General features: G+C 43.8%; 1 protein-coding gene across 21 annotated transcripts in view; it reads left to right on the forward strand.

Moving 5' to 3' along the window:
• The window catches only part of GAB1 (GRB2 associated binding protein 1), a 140,795-nt gene that overhangs the window by 34,271 nt on the left and 83,252 nt on the right, over nt 1-23,272 (forward strand). For 2 of the 21 annotated variants that reach the window (XM_065596426.1, XM_065596432.1), the window contains exon 1: nt 13,486-13,883. The exons of 16 other annotated variants lie outside the window; for them this stretch is intronic. The gene's annotated coding sequence lies outside the window, so the exon portion shown is untranslated. Of the gene's footprint in view, nt 1-13,473; nt 13,884-23,272 lie in introns of those variants that run through there. 3 more of the 21 variants (XM_065596427.1, XM_065596429.1, XM_065596434.1) reach the window with 3 other exon arrangements.

Consider the following 23,272-nt stretch of genomic DNA (forward strand, 5'->3'; position numbering starts at 1 on the left):
CCAGGAGCTCAATCTATTTACCTTAACAAAGAGAAGGTTAGTGAGTGAGCTGATTACAGTTTATATAAATACCTATATGGGGAACAAATATTTGATAATGGGCTCTTCAGTTTAGCATAGAAGGTATAATGTGATTCAATGTCCGGAAGCTGAAGCTAGACAAATTTAGATTGGAAATATGACATAAATTTTTAACACTGAAAGTAATTAACCTTTGGAACAATTTTATCAAGGGTTGTGATGAATTCTCCATCGTTCTAAGTTCCCTCTAAGCTGTGTGGCTGCACAGCCGCACAGGTAGGGAGAGGTGCCCCTCCCCCGGCCTGGCCCAGCCCAGCCCCACCAGAGCTGCCACAGCCCAGGAGGGGCACTTTTCTCCCTGGCCCCAAGCTGCTACGGTGAGAGAGGGCTGGGGGGGGGGGGGGGAGTCCTCTCTCCCGGCTGCAGCCCTGGGGCAACCTGCACCCCAGAGCCCTCACCCCCAGCCGGAGCCCTCACCCTCTTAGACCCCAACCCTGTGCTCCAACCCTGAGCCCCCTCCTGTAACCCAAACCCAGCATCCTCGGCCCCACCTGAGAGGCTGCACCCCCAACCAGAGCCCTCACCCCCCCCCACACACACTCCAACCCTGCCCTAGCCCTGCGCCCCCTCCAACACCCCAATCCCCTCATCCCCGGCCTCACCCCAGAGCCCGCAGCCCCAACCAGAGCCCTCACCCCCCGCACCGCAATCCTCCGTCCCAGCCCTGAGCCCCCTCCCACATTCCAAACTCCTCGGCCCTGCCACACATCAAATCACCTCCATATTGGTGCACATAACAAAATTCATTCTGCACATAGACGTAAAAAATTAGAGGGAACACTGCTGTTATTGACCATTTTTAAAATCAAAAATGGATGTTTTTTTAAAAGATCTGCTCTAGGAATTATTTTGGGGAAGTGCTATGGCCTGTGTTATACAGGAGGTCACAGTAGATGATCACAGTTGTCCCTTCTGGTCATGGAATTTATGAACCTATGAAATGCGACCAGAGAGCATGCCTAATTGTGACAGGTCCACTACCTTTCAGAATAGCCCTTTTGCCCAGTGTTGCGTGGGGAGTTAATTAGGGTTACCATACGTCCGGATTTTCCCGGACATGTCCGGCTTTTGGGGGCTCAAATCCCCGTCCGGGGGGAAATCCCCAAAAGCCGAGCATGTCCGGGAAAATCGGGAGGGAGGGCTCGGCCGGGGCCTCTTTGGTCGGGGCCGGTGTGGGGCCGGGGGCATGGTGCCGGGCCCCGGGCCGGGCGCGCGGTGCCGGGCCGGGGTCCAGGGGCGCAGTGCCGGGCCGGGCGGGGTGCCGGGGCCGGGGGCGCGGTGCCGGGCCCCGCGGGGCTGGGGAGCCGGTCCGGGCCCCGCGGGGCCGGCCGCCGGGGGGTGCGCCGGGCCGCGGGGCCAGGAGCCGGTCGCGGGGCCGAGGGGCCGGGGCCGGGGTCGCCGGGGGGTGCGCCGGGCCGCCGGGGGCCGGCAGTGCTGGGCGGGCCGGGGGTGGTCGGGCCGGGGCCGGCACCCCAGGGCCCGAGCCGACCCAGGCTGGAGCCGCCGGGGGGCCAGCCTGGGCCGCGCCTCCTCCCCCCACACTCCCCCTTACCTGCTTCTGGCTTCCCGCGAATCAAATGTTCGCGGGAAGCAGGGGAGGGGGCGGAGACTTTGGGGAGGGGGCGGAGTTGGGGCGGGGTGTGGGCGGGGCTGGGGCCGGGGCCGGGGCCCCGTGGAGTGTCCTCCATTTGGAGGCACAAAATATGGTAACCCTAGAGTTAATGTTCAGCTGATCATCCACCACCACTCCCAAATCTTTTTGGCTGGAGGTGGGAGAAAGAGGTAACTGATTAGCTCCTGTCCCTCGTTGGTTATTAAGCTTGCCTAGTTTTTAAAAAAGCCTCTTGTTCAGGTTAGTCTTTTATTTAGGTTGACCTCATCCCACTGAGTGCCTTGAAGATCAGGACCAGTTCCTTTAGTTGGATCTGGTAGTGATGGAGGACAAGAAGCAGCCATGAAGACTCCTACTAACATTTGTTGCACTTGCACTATCTGACATTTCTGTAAGGCCTTGTTTGTCCATCCTAGATAAAGGAAATTTCAGTACTCCAGTCCTGAGGGGGTGAATGTGTGAATCATGGTTTGTAAGGCTTCATCTGAGCAGAATGGGTGCAGTCATGTGGCAAACTGGATGTGGTAGGAGGCATTTCTTGCTGCCCTCATTGCCTGAATTTCAAAGAGCAGAGATGGACCTGATAGTGTGAGGTTATGAGTGCTTTTTTGGTAGTTGGAGATCATTGAACATGATCTAATATATAGCTTTTTGTGAGTATGTATAACCTATATTGTGTTTGAATAGTGTGATCATTCTTCCTCGCTTTGTAAAGGCTACAATTAGTACAGCCCAACACAATAATAATATTTTTACCTTTATGCTTCAGGATTAACTTTGTATTTCATTAGTTCAGTAGGTCTTATTTACACAACATCAGTTCAGGAAGCAAAATGTTAAACTGGAATAACTGGTTTGAAAGTTCAGTTCAGGTGTGTTCCTTTTTTTGTTTTGTTTTTCCAATTTTAAATCTTTCTAGCCTGTCCCTTAATTTGAAAATGTATATAGTCATTTCTAGTAGTAAATTGCAGCCTTAACTAAATGACTTTAAAGGCTTAATTTAAATTACTTTAAAGCTGTTCCACGGCTATCTTGTAGCAAATTATATATTTTATTAAAAACTCATGCTTGACTGCCCTTTCTTATTGAAACCTTTTTAGAAAGCCATTTTTTCTGAAAAGAATATTTACTAGTAAAATGTAGCAAAATTTTTAATTTTGTACAAGAATGTGGGTGTGTAGCCTTTTCTCGTTAGGTCATGCCTTTCATTTTAGGCTTTTTTTTTAATCCATGAGACATAACATTTTTGTCATTCTAACAATTGTCAGTTCAGTGATAACATGGTGTGTCTGTGAATAAGTTGCTGATGGCATGTTGTCTTAGCAGGTAGTACAGCATGCTATGTTGGACAGGAGATCTATAAATACATGTTTTTCCCATACTAAGTCATTGCTCTTTGGTAGGGTCATGTAGAGAACATCCATTTACCTGTGGGAGGGTGAAAATTCCAGTCTGCATCTCTTTTGAACATCTATTAAAAGGTGACTGAGCATATAGTCTTTAATGGAGTCTCTGTCTCTGTCTGCTGTCTCTTGTATGGGTACTTGGGAAGGAGAGGAGGTGTTGGCCCAGTTTAGGAGGTGGATAAAATCCAAGTGGCCCTCATACCCACTTGTCTAACTTTCTCTGAATCATTCTCATGAAGGTGTATTACAACACTACACCAAAATGATGCACGAGAAAGAAGCCATACTTGTGGTCCTTTATACTGCTTGCTACAAAGGTAGGGGGGCAAATCAGGATTCTTGCACTTCAGAAAACTTTCAATTATAGAGAATTCTACTTCTTACTAACAGTGTCTCTACAATGTACATTAACATAATTAACCTGTTTTTAGCCACAATTTTTTCTCTCTCTCTCATTCTATCTTTTATGTAACCTTGCAGTGATGGAGTAAAAGCTTGAATCTGTGCTATCTCAATCCTCTCCATAGCAACATATGTTATATAATTATGTATTTAATGGGTTTAATTATGAAAACTGGCAAAGGCATCTTATGAAAACTGGATAAGGCAAAAAGAGAAGCTAGTATTAAAGTAGAAAATCCTTTCTCAGTAATATCAGAAATAGCAAAAATATTTCCCCCATGTTTGGTCTACTGTGTAAGGTTTTTTTCTTTTCTTTTTAAGTTGTTTTTATTTTCTACATAAGAATCATGCAGCTGTTACTACTGATTTCACTGCTTCCCCCCTCCCCCCGTTTGCTGACCTATAAATATACATCCTTTGCCATGTTGTTTCATAAGAGCTTTGCTTCCTGTAACTATCTAAAGCTTTTTATCTTGGAAATTCATATTTTTACCTCCTCAAACCAAAAAAGTAATTAGGAATCCTGTAAAAATTAATGTTCTAAAATAAAGTCTTTTGAGTATGTGGACTGTCCAACACTTTCACTTTTTATGTAAGAAAATAACTTGTATTGTCAATATTTTTCTTTACTTAAAAAAAAAAAAAACCCCTAACATACAAGACCAAAAAGTGAATGAAATTGCATTATCTGTGCGAACAAAATCTGACTCAAAACATTTTGAAAATGCACACTGCATACAAGTTAGCAAGACTGCAGCAGATGGAGCACTCTTGTTGTTTTATTTATTTGTATTTCTGTAGCATCTAGGAATCCTAGTCATGGACAAACACAGGACAAAGACAGTCCCTGCCCCAAAGAACTTGCATTCTTGCACTAATCCAGAGGACTGTTTTGAAATTTGTTTCTTACCATAAATCCTTTGCAATAAGTATAATTGCAGTCATATTAGCCTTGAGGTTTTGCAAAAGCCACATTATAGTCTATCCTCTGGTGTAAGTTGCAGGTAACTCTTCCTTATTTGATCTTGCTTGAATTGTGGGGAAAGGATGTGGAAATTAGACAAATATTTTACTAATTCAAAACCCGTATGGCTCCATTCCTGTTTTGCGGAGATGACTATATTAGAGGCAGCTCTTTTTCAGACTGACTGACATGGCATGATGTCAATAGTGCCAAATTCAGCATGGTAGAAATAGGTAATTCAATAGCAGGGAGAGAAGAAAAATCCAGCTTCTTGGTGCGTATATGACTTTGAGTTACACTTTCCTGTATCTGTGCCTTCAGGCTGCATTGGAGTCTTGAATTACAGTGTTATGTGAATGTAGCTGTAGCATCAGAACAGGTCCTGGCACCTTACATTTTTATAGGCATTCTTGCTGTAGCTGCATTCAGGTCAATTGCAAAATAGAACGTGATGACGGAGTAGTGAATAGTTAATCCAAGATGGCTAGAGCTTCAGATTTATGAACTTTTGGAATGGAGGGAGGGGATGGAGCCTTTGAAGGAATTTCTTTAATGTGGTCTAGGTGTAAAGAGCAACACTTTCTGAGGAAAAACTCAAAAGCTAAGGGTATGTCTACACTACAAAATTAGGTCGATTTTATAGAAGTCGATCTTCAGAAATCGATTTTATACAGTCAATTGTGTATGTCCCCACTAGGCGCATTAATTTGGCAGAGGGTGTCCTCAGTACCGTGGCTAGCATCGATTCACGGAGCGGTGCACTATGGGCAGCTATCCCACAGTTGCCACAGTCTCTGCTGCCCATTGGAATTCTGGGTTAAGCTCCCAATGCCTGATGGGGCAAAAACATTGTCGCGGGTGGTTTTGGGTACATGTCATCAGTATCCCCTCCCTCCCTCCAGGAAAGCAATTGCAGACAATCATTTCGTACCTTTGTTCCTGGGTTACCCATGCAGACGCCATAGCACGGCAAGCATGGAGCCCGCTCAGCTCACTGCTGCTGTTGTGAGCATTGTAAACACCTCGCGCATTATACTGCAGTTTGTGAAGAACCTGGCTAAGAGATGGCAGCACGAGGACAATTGTGAGGAGGACATGGACACAGACGTTCCTGAAAGCACGGGATGTGGCAATTGGGACATCGTGGCGGCAGTGGGATACAGTGGAACGCCGATTATGGGCCCGGCAAACAAGCACAGACTGGTGGGACCGCATAGTGTTCAGGTATGGGATGATTCCCAGTGGCTGCGAAACTTTCACATGCGTAAGGCCACTTTCCTGGAACCCTGTGAGTTGCTTTCCACCGCCCTGAAGCGCAGGAATACCAAGATGAGAGCTGCCCTGACTGTTGAGAAGCGAGTGGCGATAGTCCTGTGGAAACTTGCAACGCCCGACTGCTACTGGTCAGTCGGGAATCAATTTGGAGTGGGCAAATCTACTGTGGGGACTGCTGTGATTCAAGTAGCCAATGCAATCACTGATGGTCTGCTATCAAGGGTAGTGACTCTTGGAAATGTGCAGGTCATAGTGGATGGCTTTGCTGCAATGGGGTTCCCTAATTGTGGTGGGGCGATAGACGGAACACATATCCCTATCTTGGCACCGGAACACCTTGCTAACCAGTACGTAAACCGCAAGGGGTACTTCTCAATGGTGCTGCAAGCACTGGTGAATCACAAGGGATGTTTCACCGACATCAACGTGGGATGGCCGGGAAAGGTGCATGATGCTCGCATCTTTAGGAACTCCGGGCTGTTTGAACAGACCAGAAAATTATTTCACAGACCAGAAAATTACTGTGGAGGATGTTGAAATGCCAATAGTTATCCTTGGAGACCCAGCCTACCCCCTTGCTCCCATGGCTCATGAAGCCATACACAGGCAGCCTGGACAGTAGTAAGGATCAGTTCAACTATAGGCTGAGCAAGTGCAGAATGGTGGTATAATGTGCTTTTGGATGTTTAAAAGCTCTCTGGCGCTGTTTGTTGAGTAAGTTAGACCTCAGTGCAACCAATATTCCCATTGTTATTGCTGCTTTCTGTGTGCTCCATAATATCTGTGAGAGTAAGGGGGAGACACTTATGGCTGGGTGGGAAGTTGAGGCAAATTGCCTGGCGTCCGATTTTGAGCAGCCAGACACCAGGGTGATTAGAAGAGCACAGCTAGGCATGCTGCGCATCAGAGAGGCTTTGAAAACCAGTTTCATGACTGGCCAAGCTACCGTGTGAGAATTGTGTGTTTCTCTCCGTGATGCAAACCCGCCCCCTTTGTTGATTTTAATTCCCTGTAAGCCAACCACCCTCTCCCCTTCGATCACAGCTGTCAAAGGAAATAAAGTCACTATTGTTTTGAAACCATGCATTCTTTCTTTATTAATTTAAAAAAAAAAGTGAGAACTGACAAGGGGCATGATGTGGGGGAGGAGGGAAGGACAAGACCACATTGCTTATTGTAGCCACACTACAAATCAAAACTGTTTGAATGACAGCCTTCTGTTGCTTGGGCCATACTCTGGAGTGGAGTGTTTGGGTGCCTGGAGCCTCCCCTCCCCTCATGTTCTTGGGCATCTAGACGGGTGAGGAGGGTATGGAACTTGGGAAGGAGGGCAGGCGGTTGTACAGTGGATGCAGCGGCGGTCTGTGCTCTTGGCTTTCCTGCAGCTCCACCAGACGCCTGAGCATGTCCGTTTGCTCCCCCATTAGCTTCAGCATCGCATCCTGCCTCTTCTCATCGTGCTCACTTATTGCTTTCCTGGACTCTGTCACCGTATTCCTCCATGCATTCAGCTATGCCCTATCAGTGCGGGAGGACTGCATGAGCTTGGAAAACATGTCATCGCGAGTGCGTTTTTTTTTCCGCCTTCTAATCTGCGATAACCTCAGGGACGGAGATGATAGGGGGAGCATTGAAACATTTGCACCTGTGGGGGATAAAAAGGGAAAGTCAAATTTAAGATGATACATTTCTGAGAACAAAAGGGAGACTTTCACAGTGAATCAAGCAAATCACAGCAGACAGCACATGTGCTTTAGGTACAAGGTCGCATTTTGCCTTTTATATTGGGTACCTGCTGGTATGGTGACACATCACACATGGCTGGGCAACAGAATTAGCTTTCCAGGCAGCCATGGTAAGCCAAAGGATACGCGGGGTTGGCTTCTAACGCTTTCATAACATGTGGCAATGGTTTCAAACCGCAGCGCCCTCCTTTCCCATAGCAAGCAATGCGGTTGGGTTTGCCATTTAAAAGGAGAGGCTGCAGTTTTTGGGTGGATGTGCAGCACACACCTCCCCCCACCCCACCGCGTGGTTAAAAAAAAAGGGATTTTCTCTGGGATGATCCCTTTTAGCCAAGCGCAAACAGCACAGCATGACTGGGGTCCTTTTACTGTTCCCTTACAAAAATTCCCTTATTTCAACCAGGTGACCATGAATGATATCACTCTCCTGAGGCTAACTCAGAAAGATATAGACTGAATGTTGGCCAAATTCCAGGACCATTTGCTGCCATGCTTTGTGCTGCAATGATTCCAGACTACTTGCTACTGTTGTGGTAAAGTGTCCTACCAGGGAGGACGAAATAAGGCAGCCCTCCCCAGAAACCGTCTGCAAAGGCTTTCAGAGTACCTTCAGAGAGCTTCATGGAGATGTCACTGGAGGATTCCCGCTCCATCGCCAGGCACGTTAACAGACTTTTCCAGTAGCTGTACTGGCCGCGAATGCATCCCAAGTATTCAGGGCAAATCAAACTTTAAACACTATTGCTTTTAAACCCTGTACTGTAGTTACAAATGTGCACTCACCAGAGATGCCTTCTCCGCCTTCAGGGTTGGGGATCCCGCCTTGGGAGGGTATTGGCTCCAGAGTGATGAAAAGGTCCTGGCTGCTGGGGAGAACGGATTCACCACTTGCCTGCTGTGCATTCTCCTCCTCCTCCTCCTCCTAGAATCATAGACTTTAAGGTCAGAATGGACCATTAAGATCGTCTAGTCTGACCTGCACAACGCAGGCCACAGAATCTTGCCTACCCACTCCTGTATCAAACCCCTAATCTATGTCTGAGCTATTGAAGTCCTCAAATTATGGTTTAAAGACTTCAAGGTGCAGAGAATCCTCTAGCAAGTGAACCTTGCCCCACGGTGTAGAGGAAGGCGAAAAACCCCCAGTGCCTCTGCAGATCTGCCCTGGAGGAAAATTCCTTCCCGACCCCAAATATGGCGATCAGCTAAACCCTGAGCATGTGGGCAAGACTCACCAGCCAGACACCCAGGAAAGAATTCAGCATGGTCCAGACACCCAGGAAATAACTCAGATCCCACCCCATCTAATATCCCATCACAGACCATTGGGAATATTTACTGCTAATAATCAAAGATCAATTAATTGTCAAAATTAGGCTATCCCATCGTACCATCCCCTCCATAAACTATCAAGCTTAGTCTTGAAGCCAGATGTCTTTTGCTCCCACTGCTCCCCTTGGAAGGCTGTTCCAGAACTTCACTCCTCTGATGGTTAGAAACCCTCTTCCTCATCCACAAAATCCTCCTCCCTGTTGCGTGAGACTCCCGCCTTGTAGGTGTTCACGGACAGTGGTGGGATAGTGGTAGGGTCCCCTCATAGAATGCCATGCAGCTGATCATAGAAGCGGCATGTATGGGGCTCTGACCCGGAGCGACCGTTTGCCTCCTTAGTCTTTTGGTAGGCCTGCCGGAGCTCCTTAACTTTCACGCGGCACTGCTGTGTGTCACTGTTGTAGCCTCTGTCCATCAAGCCCTGTGCGATTTTGGTGCATATATTAGTATTTCTTCTTTTTGATCGGAGTTCTGTCTGCACAGATTCTTTTTCCCATACAGCAATCAGATCCAGTGTCTCCTGTTCGGTCCATGCTGGAGCTCATTTGCGATTCTGGGGGGACTGCATGGTCACCTGTGCTGCTGAGCTCGCCACGCTGACCAAACAAGAAATGAAATTCAAAATTTCCCGTGGCTTTTCCTGTGTACCTGGCTAGTGCATTGGAGTTGAAAGTGCTGTCAAGAGTGGTCACATTGGAGCACTCTGGGATAGCTCCCGGAGGTCAATAATGTCGAATTGTGTCTGCACTCACCCAAATTCAACCCAGCAAGATTGATTTTCGCGCTACTCCCCTTGTCGGGAAAGAGTACAGAAGTTGATTTTAAGAGCCCTTTAGGTCAACGGAACTAGGTTGGTTGTGGAGACGCATTAATTATAAAATTGACCTAATGCGGCTAAATTCGACCTAACCCCGTAGACTGGGGCTAAGTTGGGAAAGCATCTCTTCTCTTCTGTTGGCAGTACTGCTTGGGAAAGAATATTCCTGCTTGGTCCAGCTAAATGAAGGCAGGGTTTTTGTTTTTTGTTTTGTTTATATTTATGTTAAAATATGAAGCCTTTCCTGTTGCTGTGCTTGCTGAACTAGTCATTCCTTCCCCAGTCTCTCTCCTGTGTGGTGGAGAGCAGACGTCTGCATCCTCTTTGTCTCTCTGCAGTAGAGTCTTTTGCAACAGAGTCTTCTCCCCTAGGGAAATTGTTTGTTCGTTATTCTATAAATCTGAATGGAGACTGGTCCCAGATTGACCTTGCAGGTTTACCCCCAGTGTTACAGGGAGGAGACTACCATCATTGTTCCCTTCTTTACTCTTCCTCTACTAGACTGCCAAAGGAATTTTTCATTGTGTTATGGATTGCACTACTTAGGAGAGATTTGCTTAGTAATGGAGGTTCCCTCCATTGTTTACTGCCCACTAGAGCCCTGTGGGATTCCAATACAGAGTTTGTGGATTGAACGTTAGCGATGCCTAATCTAGTGTTTGACAGGAGCAAGGAAAATAATGTATTCAATAAAACCAACAAAAACAGTCCTTTCTTATCCATTGGAGTCAATCATTGTCCTGCACTGATTCCTGACATAAATTTATCTTGTACAGGCTTTGCTGTCAACTTTTTCTAGGACCTTGGCAAAAAAGAAGCATTAGATACTGACCCCTAATTACCAAACTCAAGTGTGAGTGAGGCTTTTGTCAAAAGAAGCTTCTACAAGGGGGCTTTCTTTAAAACTATGGCAACATATCCCTCTCGCAGCTATTTCACTATGTAAAATAATACAGAGTCATTCGGGCATGGATCCAAAGTACAGTTGAATTGGAGAAATCCCAGTTAACAAAGCAGAGAATGATCATTTTGAAATGGGTCTGAAAATACCCAGAAAGTGACTATAATAAATAAGTCGCAAATAATCTTCTATGCTGTGTGGTGGAGCGAGTCACCCTATGTGCTGAAGGACATCTAAGAAAATTAGAAAAAATTATTACATCTTGGTCAATGTCATCTTCTTCAGCAGCTGTTTCTTTATAGGATTTTGTCTATCAAGTAATAAAACAATAGTTTGGGATTGGAAAAGGAGACCAAACTGCTAAAGCTGCTCACCTTAAGTCCTTCATCTCACTTCTAGATTCTAGCCAGTGGTTCCCCTAAAATCTCTCCTCGCAGCTGGTTGTGGCTTACGGTTTTGATGTTTAGATTACTTTTGTTCCTACTGTAGGAACATAGCCCACTCCTACCTGTAGCTCTTTGTCACTTGTTTAGAGTGTGACAAATTTAAAAATCTTTTTGTACAGCAACAATTTTCTCGTCTTGACTGTTTTACCACTACCATTGCTCACTTCTGGCTGGTTCCTCCTTGCTTGATGGATGTGACTCAGATTCTATCACAGAAGTTTGTTTTCTCTACTTCTTTGTAGGGAAAAATTCCCATAACTTAGAGGTAGTAAAAAATGTTTGGCTTGTGATAGTAAGGTGACCGTGCCTGAGGACAGAGATGTTTGTACAAGGGCTTCAGAAATGAACCTGCACCTATTGGAGAGGGGGAGATGGGATCAGTTAAACTTAAGGAGGGGGAAAAAAAACTACTTGGCAATTTTATAGCCTCATCCTTCTGCTAAAGGGAAAGGTGCCCCCTGACCCCCATTTCCTGTCCCATCCCACCTTTTCCCTCCCCTCCCCTCCCCTCCACAGTGCTCTGGACTAGTATGGGAATGTCATAGAATCTTGAAACTACCAGAAGAGAGAAATGTATTTCCTAAGTGTGTGTTTGTATTTATTACTCACAACTTAAATACTTTAATATTACTTGATCTTTTAAGAAAGTATTTGATCTTAAAAAGCTGTACAGGAATTTGCTGATTAAGATATTTGTTTCAATATTCCAGTGTAACTTATTCAGTTTGACCCTCCTTAAAGATATAGCTCAAACTGTTACAATTGCTGTTAACTATTCTGGATTTGTTCCTCTCAGGAATTTCAGAGACAGTCTTTGGTGCAGACAAGTACTTAATATTAGTATTCTCTCAGGACCAAATTTGAGGTCCAGCTAGTAAGGCACCCCCTGAGTCCCCTGCACCAGCTCCCAGCATCATGGTTGCAGTGTGGAAAGGAAAGCAGATTCCACTGAGCTAATATGTCCTCTCCCTAACAACTGCCTTTGCCCAGGTGGGTGAGAGGACAGAATCAAGGCTCTCTCTCTTCCCCTCCCTCCCCCTTCCCTCCCCCAAAATGTGACAGGCAGCTAGCTGGGCTGGTGTGTTGGCAAATGTAAGCTATACTGCTGGCTGTGGACCCAACATAATTTACTTCTTACCAGAGAAATGGGAGAACTAGAATGGAGGTCACGACTCTGAGCCACAATCTCCCTCCTGGGTATTGCACTCATGTGCAGCCCCTTATTCTGAGCTTGTGGCAAAACCACAACTGAACCTTTTGCAGGTTTAATGGCTGTTATTACCACTTAGTATACTGCAATCCCATCCTTTATTTTCAAACAGATCTCATCTTTATCAAGTGCATTGGTTTTAAAATACTTTATTGACCCTGCAGAATCTGACAATAAACTTCTTCTTTTCACTTCAGAGTTGCCTGTAGAGTAGCAAGTTTGATTCAAACGTAGTTGCACTCAGATACCAATCAACTGAAGGAGACACCTTTTTATGTAATACCGTGTTGATTAGTTGCAAAGTATAAAGGTATATAGTACTTAAGCTTTTCAGTTATCCTTTTGACATGTACCAATCCCAACAGGTGGGGGTGCTTCCTCCTGCTGGAAAAGAGGAAGAATAACAAATCCATATGAACTTGTTAGAACTCTTGAGAAGCAGCAGAGTCAATGAGAAATTACATTTTGTGTTTTTCATTTGTCAAATGGTTTAGCATAACACTGTAGCTCAGATGTCACTGTTTTGACAGCAGCATTGCCAGACTTAAGCATGTGTTGGAGGTCTTGACACAACTTGAATTTGTTAAACGGTGGAATTTACCCCCTATTTTATATAGGCAGCTGTACTTGTGTATTGTTCTATATAACTTTTATTCAGAAGAAATGAATGTGTGTGAATGGTCTTATGAAAACAAATTCTTTATCTTTGAATGTGATGAAGGATTAAAGCTTAGAAAACTTGTTTTGAATAACTATATTGACTTATTGAATAAAATAACATTTACCAAACTACACTGGAAAGAGAAAATATTTTTTACTCTGATAATATATATTGAAAATTAGTTGCAAAAAAATTGTGTTTTGCATCTAAAAGCTTTATGCTGCATCTGCATTGCATATTGCTTTTAACTTTTATTTAACTGTAGATGTCGGTTTACTGGTTTCTTGGTCTCATGACTGCTTCTCTTTCCCTTCTCCCTCCCTTATTTCTTTTTTCAAGAAGTTCTTGGCCAGGCCATCGATGCAAATTTGACCTTTTCTTAGTTTCTTGACTGAACAGCTCATGTATCATAAAATAGTTCAGAATATGCAAGATAATTTCTTGCAGGAATTTAACACATTTTATCACTTGCAGAAACTTTTCAAATAGGTTTTTCATTCAGTTTTTTCTTTAATTATTCCTTTATTTTTCTTAATTATAATATTTAAATCAACTATATTATTGGCAAAGTGTTGATGAAATCTGTTCAATACAACTTGAAATATTTGTTGTGACTGGGTTGGGTCTTTTGGTGCCATTCTGTTTGAGATATGATAAAATCCTGCTGTGTACTTGTCAGTGTTTATAACTGAAAGAGAATGCAATCTTTTCCTTAATAGAGCACAAGCCAATGTTAAAGACACAGTATGAGATAACAGTGCAAGTCCGCTGCATGTAATTTCTTGGGTTCCTGTGAAATATCTTCACTATCTGTTAGCAGTGGGAGGCTTGAACAACTATCTAATCCACTCCATTTTCTATCTCTGTCCCCTGTGTATTGCTTCTGTTACTTTATTAATATGGAGCAATTGAAGTCACTAACTTGGACGTAGGCCAGTTTATGCTGTGTGTGTAGCTTCTGTGAAGACCACTCTAATGAACAGTGTGATGATGTGATTCAGAGATATGGAGAGAGCCAGCTTGGATGAAAGGTATGTTTTCTGCTTTTGTCTTGCTTTCTTCAGCATGTCAAATCCCTGCTTATGTTCTTGATGTTTCCTCTCTTCTTTCCCCAACTAGCCTCCCTTTTATCCCACTGGGATAATTTTGCTTTCTTTCTGGTTAGACAGACCGACGCTGTTTTGTAAGTTAATGGTCTGTCTCCATTAAGTCATTAAGTAACACCATTTCATTGATGAAAGTCTTGTTCAACAGACTTGGCATTTTAAGGTCAGTAGAATATCTCTGTATAATACAAAGGCTAGCGTGTTGTTCTGAGCATATTTTGTACGTTTTGTATGCCAAGATTTTTAGTCATTGTAAAGTAGCTATTTGCATATACTAATTACTGGTGTAATACAGAAATATACTAAATTATGTTAATTTTGTGTATGTTTTCTTTTGAGCTTCACCGACCAAACTTTTTGCTTAGATAATTTTTTATAAACTGATTAAATTTTGGTTATGAATCATACTAAAATTAGAACTGCCTATACTTAAATGTTATGTCTGAATCTATTATAATTTAATTTTACAAACCTAGAGTAGTGTTTCTCCTTTGGCTTCTATGATCAGCAGTTTTGCACTCCTCAGTTCATGAGACCTGCAACATGTGGCATGAGAGAAACAATTCACTTGATTATTTAAGATCTCCTATTTTTTTTCCCTATTTTGTTTTTTTATAGAATATTTAGTTTGTTTTTCGCAGAAAAATATCACACATTCTCACGCATCCTAAGGAAGAACAAAAAATAATAAAAACAGGCTAAGCATATTGTTTTGAAACACAGTTCAGATAGTTTGCTAAGTTTTTATGGTAAACGTATTAGAGGCATTACCTGTCTAACCCAAAAAGTATTATTCTTTTTCTTGACTGTTTACTCTCTCTGTGAGCTGAGGGGTGAAAACATTATCTACTATTTGTTTTCTTGTTAGTCAGTTTTTCATAGTTTTGTGGACTTTTTCAGTTAATTAAGAGCAAAGACTGTTTGACTTCACTTAGGTCCATTGGTTTTGGTTTCTTGGTTAGGGTAGTGATTTATGTGTTTAACTTTCATCTTGGTTTTTCTTTACTTGGATAGGTACAGTTTAGTAAAGCTGTTACAGAAGAGTCTTCACATTATTCGAGGTATACCTAAGATACTAGACAAGGTCTTTGAAATCTTTGCAAGTAAGATGTCTCCTAATTTAAGGTGCTGGAGTAGGTAACTTGAAAAAATATTTTTGCAGATATCTGTACAGTTTGAACTGCAAGTTAGTCATTTGTCTTTTCCCCTTCCTGTTCTTCACCTCTGTTGCAGAAGTAGTATGACACAATAGTTAGCATGTATTCTCCAAAAAATATTCAATTTTTAGGTAACTCTTCAAATAATTAATATTAAGACCTAACATTGTGTACTAGGGAAGGTATGGCAAATTGAATTCTCTTGCCAAATTTTCTGTGGTGGTGTCAAAACTGTAAAATATACTAAACTAGTGAACCAAGAATGGGCCTTATTCTGAACTCTCACAAAGGGAGTGCCTTACTTCTCAGAATAGACCAATTGAAATTCATTTAACTAATTGCGTAATAGTAAGAACAAACCTGCAGGCTGTTATGTGTATTCTTAAGTACTGTACTAGTAAAGTTAAGCATGCACTGAAGTGTTTGCAGGGTCAGTATCAGTTATTAATCAACATGTATAAGGATAAGATAATTGGGTGGGTGGAGGGCCTATGTGGTTTAGACTAATGCCAAGTTTTAGATTCACCCACTTTCCTGGACTTGTGTGTGCATATGAATGTTATCTCACACTTGTTCTTTAAACATTTTTTTGAAACTCTGTAGAAAAACTTTAATTTTAAGTAAACATAACAATCCATCAGAAGCTATGAAATCATAGCTTTTGGCCAAACTAAGCAGTGTGTTTTGAATAGTAAATATGTTTCTTTATAAAGATACATATGTAATGCAGATACAATATAATTCATTCTTACACAGCTGGACACAAAATATTTAACTAATTTAAAATGAAAACTGCAATGAAATTTTAAAAAAAGTTTCCAGTTGCTTGTTCCAATGTAGTACATGGCTAAATCACTAATAATTTTTTATTTAAAATGCTTCATATGCTTAAAAATATAAGTGAAATATGAAACAATGAAGCAGCCAGAAACTCAGGAAATGGCAGGAGACTTCCATAGCTCATTCTAACTGTCTACTTAAGTAGCCCCCATAGCGATAGTATGAGTGCCTGAACTCTCTTTAGAGAGGTTTAAATCTCTTTTGGGGGTAGCATGTGTGTCTACATATTTCTTCTATTGGATCCATAGCTTCAAGGGCATCAGAATTATTCTGTGTCCTTCTGGTTTCAGCACTGGCCATCCTATGCGTTTGTGTTTCTGTTAGGCCTAGGGATTACTTACTAGTGGTTGCCCAATTTATATTAAGAGATTGTGAAAAAAAATTTGCATTATAATTTTGTTTCTATTTTGTGTATTCTGATTAAGTAATTCTCTCCCTCCCCCAGTCACCTAAAGCAGAAATAAAAATAATGTGTGGCTGGAGTTGGCACCTTCTTACTCTACATATTGGTTGCCTTGAATCCTATGTACTGGTCTGGATGTTTATTGCTATTAATTCTGTAGCATCAATAAGACCATGGAAAAGCAAGCTTGATTCTATTCTGCCTCTGCATCTTCAATAGCAGGATTCAGTTCCTTTCACCATTTTGCTATGGGGTTCCAAAGAAGATGCCAGTGTAGAGTGATATGCACTCATGTTCATTTGAAATGTAACTGAGACCACCAATTAACTTCACATTAGCTGAAGAGCAGTCCACAGATTGTAGTAACTTTTGATTACTACTAATTTTGGCTGGATTTGAATTTTTGCTGTGGAGTTTTCCAGGCAACCATTTTCTTTGTCATTATTTCAGTTTTGAAGGTCTTGCCTTCAGAAGACTGTTGAGAAAAGAGTTTCATTTTTGTTCTATATGAAAAACTCTCTCTTCCCCCTTCCCAGTGTATTAAAACACTTTCCAATTCCTTTGGACTTCTGCATATAGATTGCTCTGCTAAGAATGGTCTAGGCATCTTGTATGTGGAATAAAATTTGTTTCCACTGGAATTTCCAAAGGCAGATTTAATACTTTTGGAGTTGTTTGCTCTGCTGCACAGACAGAAAGAGAGATTCAAAGGTTTAAATGGCAGTTAGGCACTCAATTCCCATTAAGTGCAGTTGGTCTAACTCTGGATCAAATGCCTCAACAGATATATCCTATGCCTCCAGTAACACATCTATAGAAAGAAGCTCTTTGGCCTTATATCCATAACCCTCAGTTCCTGATTATTATTTTTTTCAGCTTGTTGCTGGACCTAGAATCCCTGGTGTCTCACTGGAATTAATTCGTTCTATTTTAATTATTTTTTAGCAGTCTAGAAATTAGTAATGGAATTATGGTTGGTTGGTGCATTGGAGTATTAACCTTTCATTTTAAAATCTAAAAGCTTCTCAAATACTTCTAGGGCAGTGGTTCCCAAACTTGTTCCCCCGCTTGCGCAGGGAAAGCCCCTGGCGGGACGGACCGGTTTGTTTACCTGCCATGTCTGCAGGTTCAGCTGATCGCGGCTCCCAGTGGCCGCGGTTCGCTGCTCCAGGCCAATGGGAGCTGCTGGAAGTGGCGCGTGCCGAGGGACGTACTGGCCGCCACTTTCTCTGCACAAGTGGCAGAACAAGTTTGGGAACCACTGTTCTAGGGCTTTAGAAATTCTGTGTGTCTGAAATCCCATAAATATGTCTCTCATAGATAAACCTCCGCTTCCTATTGTTTCTACAGGACCACTGTTGAAGGGATGTAGTCTTTGTCCCCCACCCCTGAGTCCAATCAGACTGAAAGAGGCCACATGAGGGCCTGCAGTGTGGGTGTGTTACGTTCTCTGGTGCTGTCCACATGACTCAGGCTGCCAAGCAAAATTCCTTGGTACCATCCAACTCGGGGTTTTCAGCCTTGAGCATAATCCTCTCAGCATCAGCATCTCAAGAGGAGAAAAGGAGTATATGGGGAATGAGCTAATAGAGGAGCAGCTAAAGAGGCATTTGCACCATTTCATACTACACCTCTACCTCGATATAATGCTGTCCTCGGGAACCAAAAAATCTTACCGCGTTATAGGTGAAACCGCGTTATATTGAACTTGCTTTGATCGGCCGGAGCGCACAGCGCCCCCCCCCCCCGGAGCACTGCTTTACTGCGTTCTATCGGAATTCGCGTTATATCGGGGTAGAGGTGTATTTCAAGGAGGCCTGTTGGATCAGCCAGTTTTAACACCCCGAGACTCTGTCTCCTCTATCTCATTACTTTGGTGTTTACACCACCTCTTCTGCTGAGGGAGACAATCACTCTTATTATTGGTAACTTCTAAACTGAGGAGACTTTTATCCCATTCTTCACAAGGAAGAGAGAGTCCATACTCTCACTCACAGAGAGGGCTCTGCTGTGAGAACCTTAAATACTTCCTCTTGCACAGTTGAAACTTGATTTAAAGCTCATTGAAGTCAGTGGAAAGAGTCACATAAATGTCAATGGACTTTGGATCAGGTTCTTGGTGGCCATGACAACTTTCCCCTCCTTGTATTTCTGTGTGCTTGGTACAGTCAGTCATCTCTGGTTGATAAATACTATTAAGATTGGGTTAGTGAGGTGATCATGAGTAGAAGCAGACCTAGAAACAGCAATCACTATTTTCTGTAGCTCCAGGGGCACAGTAGCAAAATGTATTGATAGTGCTTAGAAACTAAAACAATAAAATGTACTGAAAACCATTAAAAAAATCAAGCCAACCCATATTGAGGCCCCAGGTCTCCTTCCTGGGAGAACTATTGGTACCCTCTTGTCTGATGAATGAAGCTAGTACAGTCCCAGAACCTGACAAGAGACTTTCAGTAGTCTTCCTTCAATTGGTAAATTTTACTTTAGATGTTCTATAAGCCCAGCAATGAAAATTAAAGAACAATTAGAAAATGACAGAAAAGCTGATTGATTTAGACAGTTTGTGGGTCATATTGAGCAATATAGGGAGAACAGTTGATTGCAGGAAGTCTAAAAATTCTTTGTAGAAGTGTATGGCCTCACAGAGAGTGTCTGTAGTGCCTGGGAAATCAATAAATGCTTGTGATGTCCAAGTACTAGGACTTCCATTTGCCAGAAAGGACTCTGCTCTCAGAACCTATATAGAAAAATTACTGAAGCTTTAGTTTAATATGTTTTGGAATAATTTATATTGAAAATGATCTTGTACTTCCTGTGATCTTTTAGGCTAGCCAATAGTGAGGATTCTGGTATAATTCTGAAGACCACCAGGGGGAAAAAAACCCAGTTGTTGTTGTTCTCCCTCCCCCTTTGTTGCTGGAGGGAGAGCACGTGCACACACTCCCATCCCTGATTACTTAGAGGATGAGCAAAGATTCCTTTCCTTTCTCAAACCTGATCTGATAAAAGTGTTTGTTTGTGATCTAAGATAACTGAGACCACAATAAAAAGAAGTTGGAATTATTATTATTATTTTTTTTGACAGAGAAATGCTTTTGTATATCAAACCTCTACAACATGTGAGCAGGTGGATTTATGCCAGAAATTCTCACTCTTTTATAGTGCAGATCTCAAAATAGAGGCACAGAGAAGCACAAATTGATCATAAAACTGCTTAAAGGCAGCAGCTGGAAACTCCCTGAACTGCAGGAGAATTATCAGCTGACAAAGGCAGGCCTATGACAACCCCTCATGGTTCTACATAATCTTCCTGCTCTCCTTCCTCTTCCCCCTCCCCCACACCCACCCCCCCGCCCTAGTATAGGAGGTGGGGAAGGAGGAAGGGGATTCCAGGGCAGCCTTTGTGCTCTGGTGCTGGTGGCTGGCAGAGTGTAGCAGGTGTACTGAGTGCTTCTTTGGCACACCTGGAGGTCTAGCCCCATAACTCTACAGGGCAGTCATCATTCATCCCTACTTGAATTTCATATACATTCTACTTGATAACACAATGTCCTCATAAAGCTTCTCCCCAGGCCTTTTAGTGTGTCCCCTTTGCCAACTTCTTCCTGTTCCTTCTTCCATGCTGCCTTCTATACCTGGAATAGCAAGTTCCTTCCCTCTGTTCCTTCAAGCTCTTCTAAAACTGCATCTGTTCTGTGTTCAGTTATCTCATTCTTCTTTCACTGTGTGTCCTGTATTGAATCATACTGTGTTGTGCTGTCTTGTGTTTTTTGGACTGTGAGAGGTTTTTAGGGCAAGAATTGATGTGGAATAGATTCCCTGTATTACATTACCAGGTGTGCACATGCAGAGGCTCTCATGCCACCACACATGTAATATAAAATGTGGGGGGAAGCCCAAAGGGAGTATTATCCTTTGTTTTGTCATCTGAGTGGATAGCACGGTGCTTTGAAATGCATGACAGAAAGGCCAGTAGCCCAGCTGTAAGGTTCATTTCACTAGAGGGATGATAGCTTTGAAGGCTTGTCTAGGCCATTTTTTTTTTTCATCTCAGTTATTTGTAAGGCAACACTTTGGAGCTCATAGAAGTCTTTACTTGGTCCTCCTCCTGGTAATGATTGTTCACTGCACAGCAGTCTGAAAGAATGGGAGTCTGTGGAGGTAATTTTAGTTAGAGATTTGGGTTCCTTGCACTGACTAGTGTTCTAGATAATACTGCTGTTATTGACCCATACTTGTGCTTTGTCCATTGCTGTTTGTATAGACTCTTTTATATTCTGGACCTGAGTTGCAGAGGCGGGCTGTTTATGCCTTAATGTAGACATGATCTTGGTAGTGCTCTGTGACATATATTGAGGTTTCCTGTTCTGACCTATGTTAATTGTAAATCCTATAAATGAAGTTTGAAAATATGTTGGCCTGAGGAGCATGTGTATTTTCAGAAAACAGACTCTCAAATATATGAAGCTACCAAAATAATTATGAACAAACAAAATGCCACTTGCAACATGTGATCAGTTGTAGAGCAAGTTCCCATGTCCAAAAGATTTCTCACTGGTCTGAAATTGTTACAAGGGTGCAAATGCCACTGCAGTTTTGCCTTATCTTCCTTATTGTGATGAAGTTGGAAGTAAATTACTGTCACTTGGAAATAGGGTGGCTTAAAGGGACAGTCCTGTATTTAAGCCCTCCTGCAGGTGTCCTGATTTTTCTTAAAAACGGGCAAATTGTCCCATATTTTCTGTCTTTCTTGCATCAATACTGATTGGTCCTGCTGCTGGCCAGATCCCTGCATGCCAGCCACCCACCCACCAGTGATGAGTGGGAGGGTCCAGTGGCCGTCGATGGGGGTGGGTGTGCAAGGCTGGTGGTGGGGTGAAGATGCAGTGTGTGGGGCTGGCCGCTCCCCCAGCTGGTCTATCAGCATAGCCCCCGCTGCATGCCGGCTCTCGGCCAGCAGGGCCCCGCCCCCTGTCCCGTTTCTGGCTGGCACTGTCTGGAGCTGCGGTGGCTGGTGAGTGTGGGCAGGTGCCAGGCAGTGGCCAGTTATATATCACCTCTGCTGCCCACCCATCGGCCCTTTACGTGCTTCTCTTCTCTCTGTCCTCTCCCTGCTTTGCCCCTTCACCACCCCAGCCGCGCAGCTCCTCCATATCCCTCCCAGCGGAGCGCATCCTGCTCCCAACGCTGTGCAGAGAACCAGCCCCTGGTCGGAGCGCTCAGCTCCCCAACAGCCTGGCTGGCAGGCTCCTTCCTTCCCCCACTGCCTCTGGCTCATCTGGCACCCCAGGAGAGCCCAAGACCCTCCAGCCTGAGGCGCTGGCCAGGAGGAGCTGAGCCCTGCATGTGCCAAAGCCCCACACAGCACTGGCACGGAGAAGCCTCTCCGCCCCTCAGCTAAGCTCGTGGGGAGGGAGGGGGAGAAGTGATTTCCAGCCTGTTCACGCCCTGAACCTGCAGGCTCCACAGCAGCCCCCGGGGTCGGGGCTTAGCACCCTCTTCGCCTGCCCCCTTCCCCCTGGGTCGTGCCTCCATGGAGCAGGGGCTGTTCTGTCTCCTAAGCACCCTCCTCTGTTGAGCCACCTCTCTGGCTGGTTTCGCTGAAGCCCCTGCAGTCAGGCTCCCTGCGCCCTGATGCACAGTGCATACTTAGGGCTTAACCCCTACCTGACCACGCTATAGCCAGGGGATAGGAGGTGGCTGGATTATGTCTGTGGCCAGCAGAAGGCTGGAGGTGTTAGCTGCCTTTTGACAGTGTGTGGGCAAGAAGGGACAAACTGCTTCCAGCCACATATGGAACGGTGGGGCGGGGGAAAGATGAGCTCTGCAAAGACACAGGCCAGGTCATCCCTTACTCCCCCCGTCTCCCTCCACCCCCACACACTCACACTCCCCTGCGGCTGGAAGCAGCTTCCGTCCCTTCCCTTCCCTTCCCTTCCCTCCCACCCGGTACCGAAAGGCTGCTGCTGGCCACATTCTGGTATGAACCCTGGCAGAAATCAGGGGAGGGGGGGCATGTGACCCTGCATTCCTGCCCCCCTCCCCCCCAAGTGTTGTCTTGGGAGGACAGGTGCCAGGTACCAGAAGAGGCAGGTCCTGGGGGGCCCAGCCAGGCATGGAGAGTGGAGAGCACCAGGCGGGCAGAAAGGGTCGGGTCAGTCGGTCACCTCCTGTTTGTGTGTGTGTGTGTGTGTGTGTGTGTGTGTGTGTGTGACCCTTCCTCATGTGTGAGTGTGGGGGAGGGGTGTTTGGGTCATTCCCCCCGTTTGAACCCTAAAGTCTTAAAGATAAGATAAATAAAAAGAATCCAATTACGCAGTATTTCTTTTTAACAGGGGCTCAGTCAACTTGATGTTAATTTGAACGTTTGTACGATTGATTGCCATTGAACTCGCTTGAATACGAGTAATTTTACCAGGTGTCCTGTATTCAGCATAGGAAAATATGATCACCTTACTTGGAAAGATGTTTCTTAAAACCTTTCAATATAGTAGTCTGAAATAATGGTGGTAGTAATGGCCTGTCAATATATTGCAATTGACAGGGCACATGTTATAAATATCCTGACTAAAAGATAGAAATTATTTTTTGAAGTTTGTAATCAAAATGAAATGTTATATACTGTATCAGGTTCCTACTTGCTAAATGTTTGCATATATGAAGAAATAATTTCAGGTTCTTCCTAAAATTTTACTTCTACCAAATATACAAACTTTGGTTTTCTCCTAAATGAAAAGTTCTCATATTTTTTTTTAAAAAGGGGGGAATTAAGTAGACATGCAGTTCTTTATTGCTTATACATGCTGGGGTGGTTGGTTGGTTGGTTTGTTTTATATCCAGATTGTAAGCTCTTTAGGCAAAGACCTTGTATTTTTATGTATCTGTAAAACACCTAGCACTTTGCTGGTACA

This window comes from Chrysemys picta, chromosome 5 (genome assembly GCF_011386835.1).
Source record: "Chrysemys picta bellii isolate R12L10 chromosome 5, ASM1138683v2, whole genome shotgun sequence".
Lineage (NCBI taxonomy): Eukaryota > Metazoa > Chordata > Testudines > Emydidae > Chrysemys > Chrysemys picta.